Source organism: Euprymna scolopes, chromosome 39 (assembly GCF_053919585.1).
Source record: "Euprymna scolopes isolate OS-2025 chromosome 39, ASM5391958v1, whole genome shotgun sequence".
Classification (NCBI taxonomy): Eukaryota; Metazoa; Mollusca; class Cephalopoda; order Sepiida; family Sepiolidae; genus Euprymna; species Euprymna scolopes.
Window position 1 is genome coordinate 56,429,471 of NC_136520.1, and position 14,304 is coordinate 56,443,774.

At 35.7% G+C, this 14,304-nt stretch overlaps 1 non-coding gene across 1 annotated transcript; it reads right to left on the reverse strand.

The window, feature by feature from the left end:
- Nucleotides 1-13,841: 13,841 nt before the first annotated feature.
- Trnar-acg (transfer RNA arginine (anticodon ACG)) lies at nucleotides 13,842-13,914 on the reverse strand. The gene has a single exon. It is a non-coding gene; the product is annotated as a tRNA-Arg (tRNA).
- Nucleotides 13,915-14,304: the final 390 nt, after the last annotated feature.

The window sequence follows — 14,304 nt, forward strand, 5'->3', positions numbered from 1 at the left end:
TGTTTCGGTTTCGATTATAGCTGATGGAACTCAAGTTATATACATACATACTCACACACACACACACACATATATATATATATATATATATATATATATATATATATATATATATATATATATTCTTCAGGAGTTTTGGTCTCGAATTCGATTCATGCTGATACACTCAAGTCATATGGACATTATATATATATATATATATATATATATATATATATATATATTCTTTTGAAATCACAACTTCATAATATATAAAAATCGATAGAACATTAAATCTATAATAATATATACGAAATGTGCATGAATTAAAATATCATATTTTAGTGTACTTCTTGGCCGGGTTATGTCGGGCGTCCCTGCTAGCTTAAATAATTACTTTTGCAGTTTTAACAAAAGAGCTGCAATAATATCAGCGCATCTCCATTTGAGCTGAGCACCGACAGAATGCTAACAGCAATATATTACATACTAGTCTAAATGTCCGGCGTTGCCCGGGTGTTTGCAGGTGTATTCTGAACAAAAAGGAAATGGTAGTAGGCAAGCAAGCTCGAGCTTCAAAATGATACCGATCTCGTGAAAATCCTTCGCCTCTGTCGAAAGTTTTATACATACATACATACATACATGATGATGATCTTTCCAGATGATCGCCGTCACATTGAGTTCACCCAATCTTATCGTCCATGCCATCTCAGACGACTCTGCACTCCCGCCGCAGATTTGCACATCTTGAAGCAGATGTGACATACAAATTGAGCAATTTCCATCGAATTGATTTCCTTTGGAGGCTGAAGGGTATTCCTAGGAACAATCACATATCTTCTCAGACCAACAGTAGACTTGGAAACTTTGCTGCATGCTAAACAGATCGTTTGGTTCGGACTAATAGGTGCAAAGTTAACCTGAACAGAAGTTTTGTGCGACAAGGTGGTTGACGTGGCCAGCTTTTGACAAAAGCACTCGTTCACAAGTGTCGGACTTCCAGCTCCGAGTGTTATGACTAAGACCGTCAATTAAACCTTTGCGGAGCTCTCGCTTCAGATTGCTGTGGGCCTGCTTTCTTTTCTCTAGAGCATCACAACTTTCACAAAGAAGCGTTCACCACGTCAGCCTTTGCAGAGTAAGTTCTTCCCATGTGTCGATGTCGATTTGTAAGACTTTCAAATTATTCTTTGTAGAGTCCCTGAACCTCTTCCTAGGCTTGTGTTGAGGGCGCTTGCCATTTTCCAGCTCCCCATAAAAAAATTGTTTTGGCAGTCTACAATCTTTCATTCGAACCAAGTGGCCCACCCAACGCATGTGACGATATTTTTAATTACACATAGATGATGAACATTCATTATTGAAAGAGGGGTACCGTTAACATTATTGAGGAGGTGTGGTGTGACCGTCCGAGGGAGAGATTGGGCTCCCCACTGGGGGTGGCTGAGACTCCCGAAACACTGGAGAATGCCGGGAAGATATGATTGTTTATTCGTTGAGTAGTGTTGTATGCCCTGGCGACAGCAATCAAATCTTAATAAAAGAAAGATTTGAGTTATAAATTTTATTGTTTGGGTGAAAACAACAATTTGATATCACTTTCAGAAACATAACGAAACATAATTTCGTTTCCGATGCTTACGATTGCAGTATCAGACCGAGAGTCCACGGGGTTAAACTCTCGATCGTGAGAACAGGTCTGAGATAGTTTGCAGAATCACAAACATATGCCGAGAATAGGGGATTTCTCTGAGATGATGTAATTAGTGGCGATTGGTCCAGTCCGACCTACCCCGTCACTTGACTACATAAATGAGTCCCCGGGCTGAAATTGCCAAAGTTGAGAGAAATCAAATACAATTAAAGAGTAGCACCCTATCTTCCCGAACCGCCAACACCGCAAAACCGAGAGTAATTAATCTAATTGGGACGAAGTAGAGTTTTGTCAAACTCAACATTTGAACAATTGTATATAAGTATATATTATGTATATCTATCTTGAATTAACCAGTAGAATAGATATAATCTAGTCTGTCTTTTTTGTGTGCATGAAATTGATTCATTTCCAGTGTGACAGATCGACGAATCCGCGGCCTATCAACCCGAAGATTAAAGTGATTCCAACCAAATCGATTGGCGGGCCCTACTACGCTGAGATACTTTGCGAAGAAACCCCTGTGAAGGACAAGCACAGGTCACGTTGGGGTCTGTGCCCGAGGATTGACTCGTATGTGACAAGGAGATCCCTATTAGTGTATTTTCAATAAAGTGCGTTTACAAAGATGATCACAAAAATCACATTACCTTTCGGTGGATTAAATAACGATGAAGACAAAGGTTTACAAGTACATGATGATGTTTATTCTCCCAGCTGGATGATTGATAACCAGGAATTCAATTGCCTTTAGGTTTCTACATTTTCTTGTTTCCCTTTCTGATCGTTTTCAAAAGGGGGCTTAGCTAACTCTCCTCCTTCCAGACTCGATCCTGACTGATCTGTCTCTACTGCTATCCCTCTGACTTTCTCACTCTGACTGACTGACTGACTGACTCTCTGAATATATTGGAAATTATTTTTCTTTGTGACGTCTTAATGTTTTTTCACGTGAAATTATATATCACATATGTTATCAACACGCCCTTTTGTAACTGATTTGCTTTCTATTGTCCTTGTAACGTTGTGTGTATATACTTCGCATCATTTAGTTGATCGTCTAGTGTGTATATTTTAACATTTATGCAACAGTTCTAACAGTAAACGATTGACGTGGAGGTATCGAAACAGTTGTAGACAAACAGTTCTTTTTAAATGACACAACGCATACCTGAATTATTTACGAACATTTTTTTTCATGATCTGTCCGGTATCTTCAGAGATTACACGTTTTTACATCTTGACTGCATGAGATGACGCCGTTCCCCGTGTCATGGAGAGACCAACTCTCCTTTTGAGTCATCCGTTCTCTCTGATGTCCAGCTAACGACTGACTAGAATCTTCCCCAAATCTACATCTCACCACATGTCTCAGACCAACAGCTTAATGTAGTTATTTGTTTATACAAACCAAATATCATGTTTACACCTATTTTCTATTTTCACATTCCTTTTGCGATATTATTATATTCTATGTAAACCTTTTTTCCCGAATTTAATTGTTTATTTCTCTAATCATAATAATTGATCCAGCGACCCTCCGTCGCCCGAATCAATTAATAATACTTATAACAATAATAATAATAATACTTATAAAAAAATAATAACGATAAAAATAAAAATAATAACAACAATAATAAAAACAACAATAACAACAACAACAATAATAATAATAATAATAATGATAATAATAATAATATTTTGAGCCTTGGCCCTGCTTGCCACAGTTAACACAGATACTACGCTATGATCACAGCCCAAAGGGACGCAGCATTACAGTCCTAACTCTAACCTCTGGTATTTCATTATTTACTTATTTCTAGTATAATTAACAATTCACTAAATTCATGAGATGTCAATATGTATTCACTTTTAACTTTTGAATAATCGGTTCGATTCAAACCCTTTTCAGTTTGACAAATATCATTTCAAACTTATTTGTGTTGTTCCTTCTATACGCAACACCCGGACGCCACTCAACGATAAGAGTGTATGGATACCGTGATGGCCAATGACCGTTGAAATGAGTTAATTTATTTTAGAATGCGGTTCATCAAGAACCTGTTTACGTTGGACTTGGAAATATCTTCATAGTCAGGCGAGAAACATCACCGCGGTATTTTGTCCACAGACGATCAGGGTTTTTTTTTGGGGGGGGGTGTTCTTATCTGGAGGTCACCACTTATTAAGGCCCGGAAGCCACTCGGGGATAAGGGTTATTGCGTGTACAGTAATCAATGGGATACTATCGCAGTAATCGTTAGTATTGGAGATTTGATAAAGGGCACGGTTCATCAGGAATTTGTTTATGTTGGACTTGAAGACATCCAAGTTGTAGTCAGGTGGGGAAACAGTCAAACGGAAGAGAGTTCCACAGTCGTGCACCTCTAAGCAAGAACCTTTGCTCATGGAATCTACGCTTTGATTTAGGCACAGATAAAGAGTGGGAAAATTAATGACAGTGGTGTCAGCTAAACGGGTGTATATCGTGAAAGATTGGCGAGCTCAAACACTTGACATGGAAATAATGATAAAACAAATAAAAGCTCACAACGTCTCTTCTGTGGGAGAGAGAGGCTGTAGGGAAGAGAAAAGGGCATTTTCCACTAAGCCACGAAGTCTATTTTGTATTCTGTCAAGGCAAGATAGGCTGGTTTTAGCAGCTCCTGCTCAGTTCTAGGAAAGAAACTCTGCTCACAGAATTTTCGCATAATTTCCGGCACGGACAGAAAGTAAGTGAAATCACTGATAGTGATTATATCTAATTTGGTATTTGCCACAAATGCTATTACAATGGGACAACAATGTTCAGTCGAGCACGTCCCATTAAAATAATGATAGCGCATAGATAGACTCGCAACGTCCCTTCTATATTTTCTTTTATATCACTAAATATTATGAACATTGCGTCAATAGCGATTAAATTAGCTAGTGTGGAATTTGACGAGGGTCACACTGAGTGCATGATTATCCAGGCGCGTAAAACGGAATCATTCGCAAAGTTTAATTAAGATGGGTAACGTAAAGTTAAAACACGGGGCAACAGATCAAACGGTAGACAAAACAAAATCCAACGCTGCCGACTAGTGTACGTTTTCGAACTGTGAGGAAAAGTTATGTTTTTAATCAATCTCACAGTGGAAGCCGTGCAAATAAGACAGCACTAATAATGTAGAAATGATCCTAGCGAAATGTTTCTGGCCTGGTTTAAGTGTTTTTTCATATATTTAGACTTCATTTCTCGGTGTAAGTGTTCGTATACTAAATTATTCATTTGATTCTGATTTCTCCTCCGGTTTTTTAAACAGCGCCTAGCGCTTTTTAATGTTTATGAAGCCGTTGCAGTTAATGTCAGCATAGCTAGGAGATGGGTTCGCAGATTTCAGAGTGGCGACAGAGATGTAAGTGACAAAGTGCACTCCGGACTTCGGCTAGCGAGGCATCGCTCATCGTTGACAAAAGTGCATTGATAATAGCAGTAAAATGAATCCTTGAGCACAAAAGGTTGCTCGGTTTTACGATACCACTCGCGTCTTCGTAGCTCTTCAACATTTTAGCTTTTTGTTAGAAAATAAGAGGAATTACTTTTGGAAAGATCCTCGCATTTTCACAGCGTTATTCTTCTTCGCATTTCTACTACAGGGTTGAACAATACAATTGTCGCCCTAGTAAAGACGACATAATTCCATTTCCGTTTGATGAAAACCGGTGTTCTTATTTTGTTGCAGACCATCTACTAGTTGGCCAGTTGTGTACAAATCCCAAGAGCGATAGGAGCGTTCTATCGTGTCTTAAAGTGACACAATGTTTAACGAACGAGATCGACGATTTGCTACTGTACAAGTCATGCTCTCTACCGATCCGGGTTATGACAACAGGACCACTGCCATCACCCTCAAAATGCATCACTAGATTGCCACGAATAAGAGGGACGTGTCCAGAGTGATGAAAACAATGTTCTCTGGCCACAGTTATGGTCTTTAGTGTGGTTACAAGTGAGGGCTATATGATGCCATCTCAAATCTTGAATTTGGCTGGAAAGTCAACACCAACGTGTACCTGGATTTGCTGAAGAGTATGGTGATCGCCAGGTGAAATCATGTGATCTCTGCCAGACTTCAGATGTGGTAGCCAGACTGGGCGCTGGACCACAAGTCCAAAGAGACCAAAATTAAGCTTCAGAATAGGTGCCACGACTTTGTATCCTTCTCTCACTGCCCGACCCCCTAAATTCGCTCGACTACTTCGTTAGGCCATACGTCGAGAACATCACCAATGCAAGCCTGATCCTCGCTATCCGCCGAGTATTCGCAGAGTTCCCATCTGCACTTGTGGAAAAGCCATGCTCCCAGTTCCGGACCCATACCAAGACGGTGTTGAGAGTGAAGGCGGCTGCATTAAATAGTCAGTGGATACATTGAATAGATGTCAGCACTACTACATAATCAAGTACCTTACTTGATTTTTTTTCAATAAAAGTTTTTAAGTAAAGCGGTAGGTGTGTCAGAAATTTCGTGAAAAATAGTGAATAATTCCACCCCGTCTTTCCACGCTTATAACTCCTCGAAAAATGTAATTCAAGCCCTATTTATTTTAATTAAAGGAACAAGGACCAAAGTTTCATTAAAAAAAAACAAAAAAACAACGTGGGTTATTTTTAACAAGGGTTTTAAACTTCGTACTTTACAGGTAAATTTCTAAAAAACTACTTTTTTTGTTTTAAATTTGAATATATTATTTATTGACCTTTTCTTCTTCAATTTGTGATGTATAACACTTTGGTGGGTAAATTAATTATTTACTTTTTAATAGACACTTGAAAATGGGGGGGCGTGAATTAAAAAAAAACGTTTGTCTAAAATATTATATTCGGTTTATTGGAAAGAGCATAAAATTTCACATTGACCCTGAACATATCGTAAAAATAGAATTAATAGAAAATTTTCGATAGATTTTTAAAGTTTAAAGATTGAAAAATATTGAGTTCGTAAAATTCAATTAATTTCATTACTGTTTTTTTTTAAATAAAAAAATATTTCTATTACTTTTTATACAACTATAATAGTTTATTTTGGAAGTATAATCCATAAAGAAAATAAACAACCCAGTTTTAAAAGAGAAATTACGAGGTTTTTTTTTTTATATTTTATTCGCAGTTTCTTGTTAGGGGTGTCAAAAATCCCTACAAAAATTCTGATACATCTAGTAAAGCGGTATTCGCAGAGTTCCCATCTGCACTTGTGGAAAAGCCATGCTCCCAGTTCCGGACCCATACCAAGGCGGTGTTGAGAGTGAAGGCGGCTACATTAAATAGTCAGTGGATACATTGAATAGATGTCAGCACTACTTCATAATCAAGTACCTTGCTTGATTTTTTTTTCAATAAAAGTTTTTAAGTAAAGCGGTAGTATTGATTTCGTTAGGGCGACAATTTTAGCGTTAAATACTTTCCTTTTTATTCTTCCTTTTAACATCTTAACCGTTTTTTTTTCTTTCTTCTTGTTCGCATTTTTACCGTTTTCTTCTTTATCCTCCTTTTTAGTTTCTTTTTCTTTCATTCTCCTATTGTTATTATCCAAGTTTATTGCTATTATTACTATTATTACTATTATTATTATTATTATTATTATTATTATTATTATTATTATTATTATTAACAATAATAACATTATTATAATTGAAGATAAAGTTCTCGCAAACACAGTCAGCGGTAATCTCGAAAAGCTCTCCCCATTCGACCACCGTTACAGCCTGTACACAACTAAACATCGATAACAACCAAACTGAAGACTTTTAGGAGCCACCCTAGGCACCCACCCGCAGGAAACAATGCCCACCCCAACCCCGTTTCTGTAAATATCAAACTCATGCCACCAGTCTGAAAGGCGGAGGGAGGGGATATGGGAGCCGCGTTACGGGGATATGGAAAGGGAGGGATGCAAATGAAACAGCAAGAATAACAGAAGATCTTTCGTCGCCCTGCTGTTAGGCATTTAACACTTCCTATTCACAAGACAAACAAAAACACAACAAAAAGAAGCCACAGAACATGCAGCTACGTAAGTATAATATAAGTATGTTTAATGTTCTTTGCGTCGACATGGGGTGAAAATATGAGCCACCCACTATTCTTCGCAACTTACAGTGGCGCCGATTTCGTAACAACTCTCATTTCACAGGTAATTTGCTTCCAATTCTACATTAAGAAATACTCACAGAGTCTACAAACTCTCTCTCTCTCTCTCTCTCTCTCTCTCTCTCTCTTTCTCTCTCGCTCTCTCACACATACACACATACACACACACTCACGCTCACACACAATCACGCTAACACATACATACACACAAATAGATATATTTACTTGACCTTTGAATACTGATGTGTGAAATAGTTATCCACAGACACGTGTTTCGCTGTATCTGGGCCTCATCAGCATTAGCACATGTCCAAAAATATGGGGTGACTTTTCAAATCTGTAGAAGATTATTCGTCCTTACTCCCAGGTTAAGATAAATTATACCAAACTTAAATTCATCGCTAATAATAACAACAACAACAAAACTCTACATTAAGTAAAAATGAAGGTTGCGCCATCTGTAGGAAATTAAGAAAAAAGGGACAACTTTAACAAAAACGCCACATTCCGACTTTCTGTCGTCGAATACTCTCATGATTGTTTACTGTAAACGGCTGCCAACATAGTATTCACGTGTAATTAGTTTCCTTCCATTCATATCTTGATAGTCGGAGGCCTGGAGAAAGGACGTTAGCCTACGAAGCCAGTGGTGACATTTTGACTGGGCTCGAATCCCCCGACTTGCAGTAATTACAATTTCTTATACTGATAATTGCATAATCATAAAACACTAGTAATTATAAAAATATTTTAATATATATTTTTATAAATAGTATGCGCAAATACACACAAACTATAACCAAACACATATATTATATATATAAACTGTGTCAATCGTTTTATTGCAGACTAGAAAAATATCAATATATTTCACTAAATAGACGTCACACAAAAATACGGATTTATAATATATATATATATATATATATATATATATATATATATATATATATATATATATATATATATATAGTAGGAGTGGTAATTAATAAACATGACCGAGTAGCTGAAACAATAATGTAACTACACAGAAAAAACGGTAATAAAAATATAAAACGAATATATATATATATATATATATTTATATATATATATATATATATATATATATATATATATATATATAGTAAGTTATAAAATATATATGACGATTAAGTTACACTGAATATTCCGCGTTTCATCCACTCTAGGACTCTTCAGGCTTATGCGCATAAGCCTGAAGAGTCCTAGAGTGGATGAAACGCGGAATATTCAGTGTAGCTTAATCGTCATATATATTTTATAACTTACTAACTAGCTCTACCTACGTATTGAGCACTTTTGAAGTAAATACTTAAAGTTTACGCATAAATTTATACTTTCGTATATTAATTTTATGTGAGTAAATTAAGTATATATATATATATATATATATATATATATATATATATATATATATGGTTTTATTTTACTTCAGTCGAAGTTCTCAGAAATCAAGGGGCCCACAACCTGGGGCTAACACTTGAACTCTATATGAAATACGTAGATGTTCGAATGTTCTAATAAAGTTCTTTATCTCTCAAACACTGAGTTAGTAAGGAAATTGAGAACATAATTTTCCTCTCCTCAATTGCACTTAAACGTCAGCGAGGATACTAAAAAGAGCTCTCGGTTGGTTTCAATTAAAGCAGGCCAATGTTGGCAGCTGGCTTGGCTGCCTCATACCCAGCGTTACAATCGTCAAAGGACGAAAATGAAAAAAAAAATCTGTAAAAAAAAACATCGACCATACCAGCAAGTCTTGGGTACATCATCCTAAAAACGCTGTTGCAAATGAGGCATACACCATGTAATTTCTACAACCACCTACATTGAAAATGCTACTGTCAAACCGAACATAGTTGTATGGAATAAGACACGGAGAGAGTGGCAACTTTGGTTGAAGTGTGTGTCCCTAATGATGGAGGTCTGAACAGAGCTAAAAGAGAGAAACATACCGTCTGCCTGCTTCCCAGCGGACTACAACTTGGATGTCTTCAAGTCCAATGTTAACAAATTCCTAATAAACCGCCCCCTTAAGTAAACACTTCATCAAATCTCCACACTAACGTAATGTACTTGCAATAACCCTTATCCCTGAGTGGCTTCCGGGCCTTGATAAGTGGTGATCACTGTGTAAAAAAAAAATATCAAGGCCTCATGAATTATATGAAAAGAAATTGCAATCTTAAAGAGATATCAATCATACCAGTTATTATAGGTGCCACAGTGTTTATAAAGAAAAACTTCAGGACCTATCAAACTAGCATTCCTGGTGAACTAAGTGCAAGAGAGATCCAGGCAATTGCACTTAAGGGGTCAACGCGGTCCTGAAAATAGATCTCGGTTGGAGTCAATAAAAACAGGTGAATGTGGCAGCTGTTTTGCCTGCTCTGTATCCAGGTTTTAACCCAAAAATATGGCAATTTAAAAAATAGGGATTTGCTATGATGTTTAAATCCATCTAACACTTATTGTTGGCAAGACCTTAATCTTGAAAAGTAGTATTTGGGGACGGGGTCTCATCACATCAAGTGGCTTTTTGCCTTGTCCGAGAGGTTTTCATGAAATAAAAAAAAACACAAACAACTTTTGTTTCTATTGGACAGTTTAAATGCTTATAAATTCCTTTCAGATTAAAAAAAAAAAAGGTTGTCTTTTACACTGCTATTTAAATGTTAAAATGCTGATTAATTAAAGAAGAAATGCAAAAAAATAAAAATAAAAAACGGTTATACAAAAAGGCTGAAAGTGCCTGAAATCTAAGGAGACATTTTATCACTTAGATTCTAAGGAACACCACTTATCATTTTTTGTGAGCTATAATTGTTGTGTGTGAAAACATTCGATGAGTAACATAATTTATAAAATTCATTATGACTGTCTGTCTCCATGGTTTTCAAAGTAAGTCCCCGCAGAGACGCAAGGTCGAAGGGCAGCGTGAGGTGGAGAAGATGATTACATAGTTTTACGTGGTTTTCTATGGGTTTTTTTCAACCGGTAAAAATAGCTGCTAAGGAGCCAAATTTTTTTTTTTAAGTGGAACTTGGCAAGCGTAAGTCGACTTAACGTGTTATCTGTACGCATGCGCAAGTATACGCGTATACGTTAAAGTATGTTTATTTTTTTATTATTTCTTATCCATCTGATGATAACAATAACGAATAAGGCGAGAGCACTATATAGTTTGGGTTCGATTCTAGCTGATGGCAAGCAAGTCATAGGTTGTTTTTCGTTTGATCTCATTAAGGTATAATAATATAAACATGAGAATTTGTGTGTAAGGACAATTTTCAAGCTATATAGTAAAGATGTTTTTACCTTATAGCCTTCAAATTTAGGGTATAGAATATTCAAACTTGTGGAAAATTTGTAATGGGTATTTATCCGAAAAAAGGGGGAACTAAGTAAATAAAATCGAATAATTGTTACGTTCGGGGTCATCGGATGTTTATTTGTTTGCTAACTGTTTCACGAATGCGCATGCGTAAATCATGCATGTCAGAGATACTTTATGTTAAGTATAAATACATTTGAAAACACGTCAAGCTAGCCTAATGAGTATAATGTTTGACACACTGTCTTTAGATTTCGGTTTCTATCCTTATTTTATCGTTATTTCCATGGCAGGTGCTCGTCTGAACTCCAATCTCTCATCCCCCCTCGCCAATTTTTCACGAAAAACACCCGTTTAGCTGAATCCACTGTCAAAAATTTTCTCCACTCTTTATCTGTGCCTAAATCAAAACGTAGATTCCATGAACAAAGCTTCTTTCAAGAACTGCACGCCTGTGGAACTCTGTTCCGTCTGCCTGCTTCCCATCTGACTACAACCTGGATGTCTTCAAGTTCAACGTAAACAAATTCCTAATGAACCGCCCCCTTAAGTAAACACTTCAATAAAACTCCACACTAACGTACTGTACTTGCAATAACCCTTATGCCTGAGTGGCTTCCGGGTCTTGATAAGTGGTGACCACCGAGTAAAAAACAAAAAAAATTATTTGCAAGAAGTAGACTGTTCAGAAAAATATAAGCCTCGCATACACATGTCTCAGTTTCCTTCAGTTGTTTTGATTTTGTTTTTTTACTTTATTTCTTTTAAAGGAGATTGAACGTAAGTTTTAATACCTACGATATTCCTGCTTATAATAAACAAAACTCTGCATTAATAAAAATATAATATTTATGCGTATGACGGGGCAACGCCGGGGCACCCTGCTTGTGTATAACAATTCATAGAGTACTTTTCTATAATGAAAAATACGAAATCTGCATGAATTAAAATATCATATTTAAGCCGATTATACGACCGGGCAACGTCGGGCCACCAGTTAGTATAAGACAATTAATAAATTATTGACCCAGTAATGATAAAAGCATCTGTATGAATTAAAATATCATAATTAAGCCTATTTTATGACTGTGCAACGCAGGGCGACCAGCTAGTCTATGATAATTAATAGAGTATTCATCCTTTAATGGTAAATACAAAATCTGCGTTCATTAAAATATTAAGAGTATTTTACGAGCGGGAAACACCGGACGGCTTGCTAGAATATAATTCATAGATTATTGACACTATAATAATAAATACGAACTGTATATTTATTAAAATGTCATATTTAAGCGTATTTTACGGACGGGCAACGTTAGGAGGCTTGATAGAATATAATTCAGAGAGTATTATACTTATAATAATAAATACGAACTGTACATTTATTAAAATATCATATTTAAGCGTATTTTACGAGTGGGGAAACGTCAGGTGGCCAACTGGTATATAACAATGCATAGAGTATTGACCCTATTATTATAAATACGGAATCTACATAAATTAAAATATCATACTTATACGTAGTTTACGTGAGGTCAACGTCGGGCGGTCAACTAGTATCTAATAATTCCTATAATATTGACCATATAATGATAAATACAAAATCTGCATGAATTAAAATATCATATTAAAACGGATTTTACAAGTGAGCTACGCCGAGTGGCCAGCTAGTATATAAAATTCATAGAAAATTAACCCTATAATGATGAATACGAAATCTGCATGAATTAAAATACCTTATTTAAGCGTATTTTACGAACACGCAACGCAGGGCGGACAGCTAGTATATAATAATTTATAGAGTACTGTACCAATAAAGATAAATACAAAATATGCATTAATTAGAATATCATAATTTAAATTTTATATTTAAGCTTATTTTATGAGAGGTCACTATAATGATAAATACGACATTTCCATAAAATAAAATAGCATATTTAAGCGTATTCTACGAGCGGGTAACGCTGAGCAGCATGGTACAATATAATAATTCATAGAGTAGTGTACCTATAATTATAAATACGAATTCTACATTTATTAAAATATCATATTTAAGCGTATTTTACGAACGGACAACACGGTGCGGGAAGCTCGTACATAATATTTCATAGATTATTGACACTATAAATCATAATTATGAAATCTGCATGAATTAAAATATCACACACACACACACACACACACACACACACACACATATATATATATATATATATATATATATATATATATATATATATATATATATATATATATATAAAAGTTAGTATATGATAATTCATAGAATATTGTCACTTTAACGAGTAATATTATATCTATGCGTATTTTACAACCGGGCAATGACGGGCAGCCGGCTCGTATATAAAAAAAATATTCACAGCGTATTGACCCTATAATGATAAATACGACATCTTAACAAATTAAAATATTACACTTAAGCGTATTTATTTAGAATTACGATATTCAAGCGCATTTATTTAAAACTAGCGGCTTCGCCGCGTCAGCACACACAACGCCGAGTCAAACACAAAATCGGGTACACTCAACATCAAGTACACTCAACATCGTCTTACCATCAACGCTCACCTTGTGAACTCGGAGTATTGGGAAATTCTCATATGCACAAAACAAAATCACTGAAAACAAAAAAAAACCCTTAACTAAGGGTAAGGATAATGAGTAAACGTTGGATAAACTGATGGTTAAAATTATTACGAACTTGCCAGGATTCGAACCTGGAATCTTCTGATCCGTAGCCAGACGCGTTATCCATTGCGCCACAAGTCCTGTCGGTATGCCGAAAGATGTTACCGCGAGTGTATACAGACAGTGCTAAATTTCGTTGACATGGGAGAAGTAACTTTTTCGACAATTGCACGAAACGGCCCCAAAATCTTTATTTCGGGATTTTTGTGTGACTCGACGTTGTTCGTTACGAACCATATATCGATAAAGAAAATCTAAGGACATACCTTTTAAGGAAATTTTTTTTTTCAATTTAGTGCATCCGTTCGAAAGTTTTATTGGTATATATATATATATATATATATATATATATATATATATATATAGAATATATCTAGCCTACATCTAATACTCAAACATCCAAAAATAAGACAAAAAGACAAATTGTATAATTGTTTAATTTTAATTTAAATATACAAACTAACTTAAGAA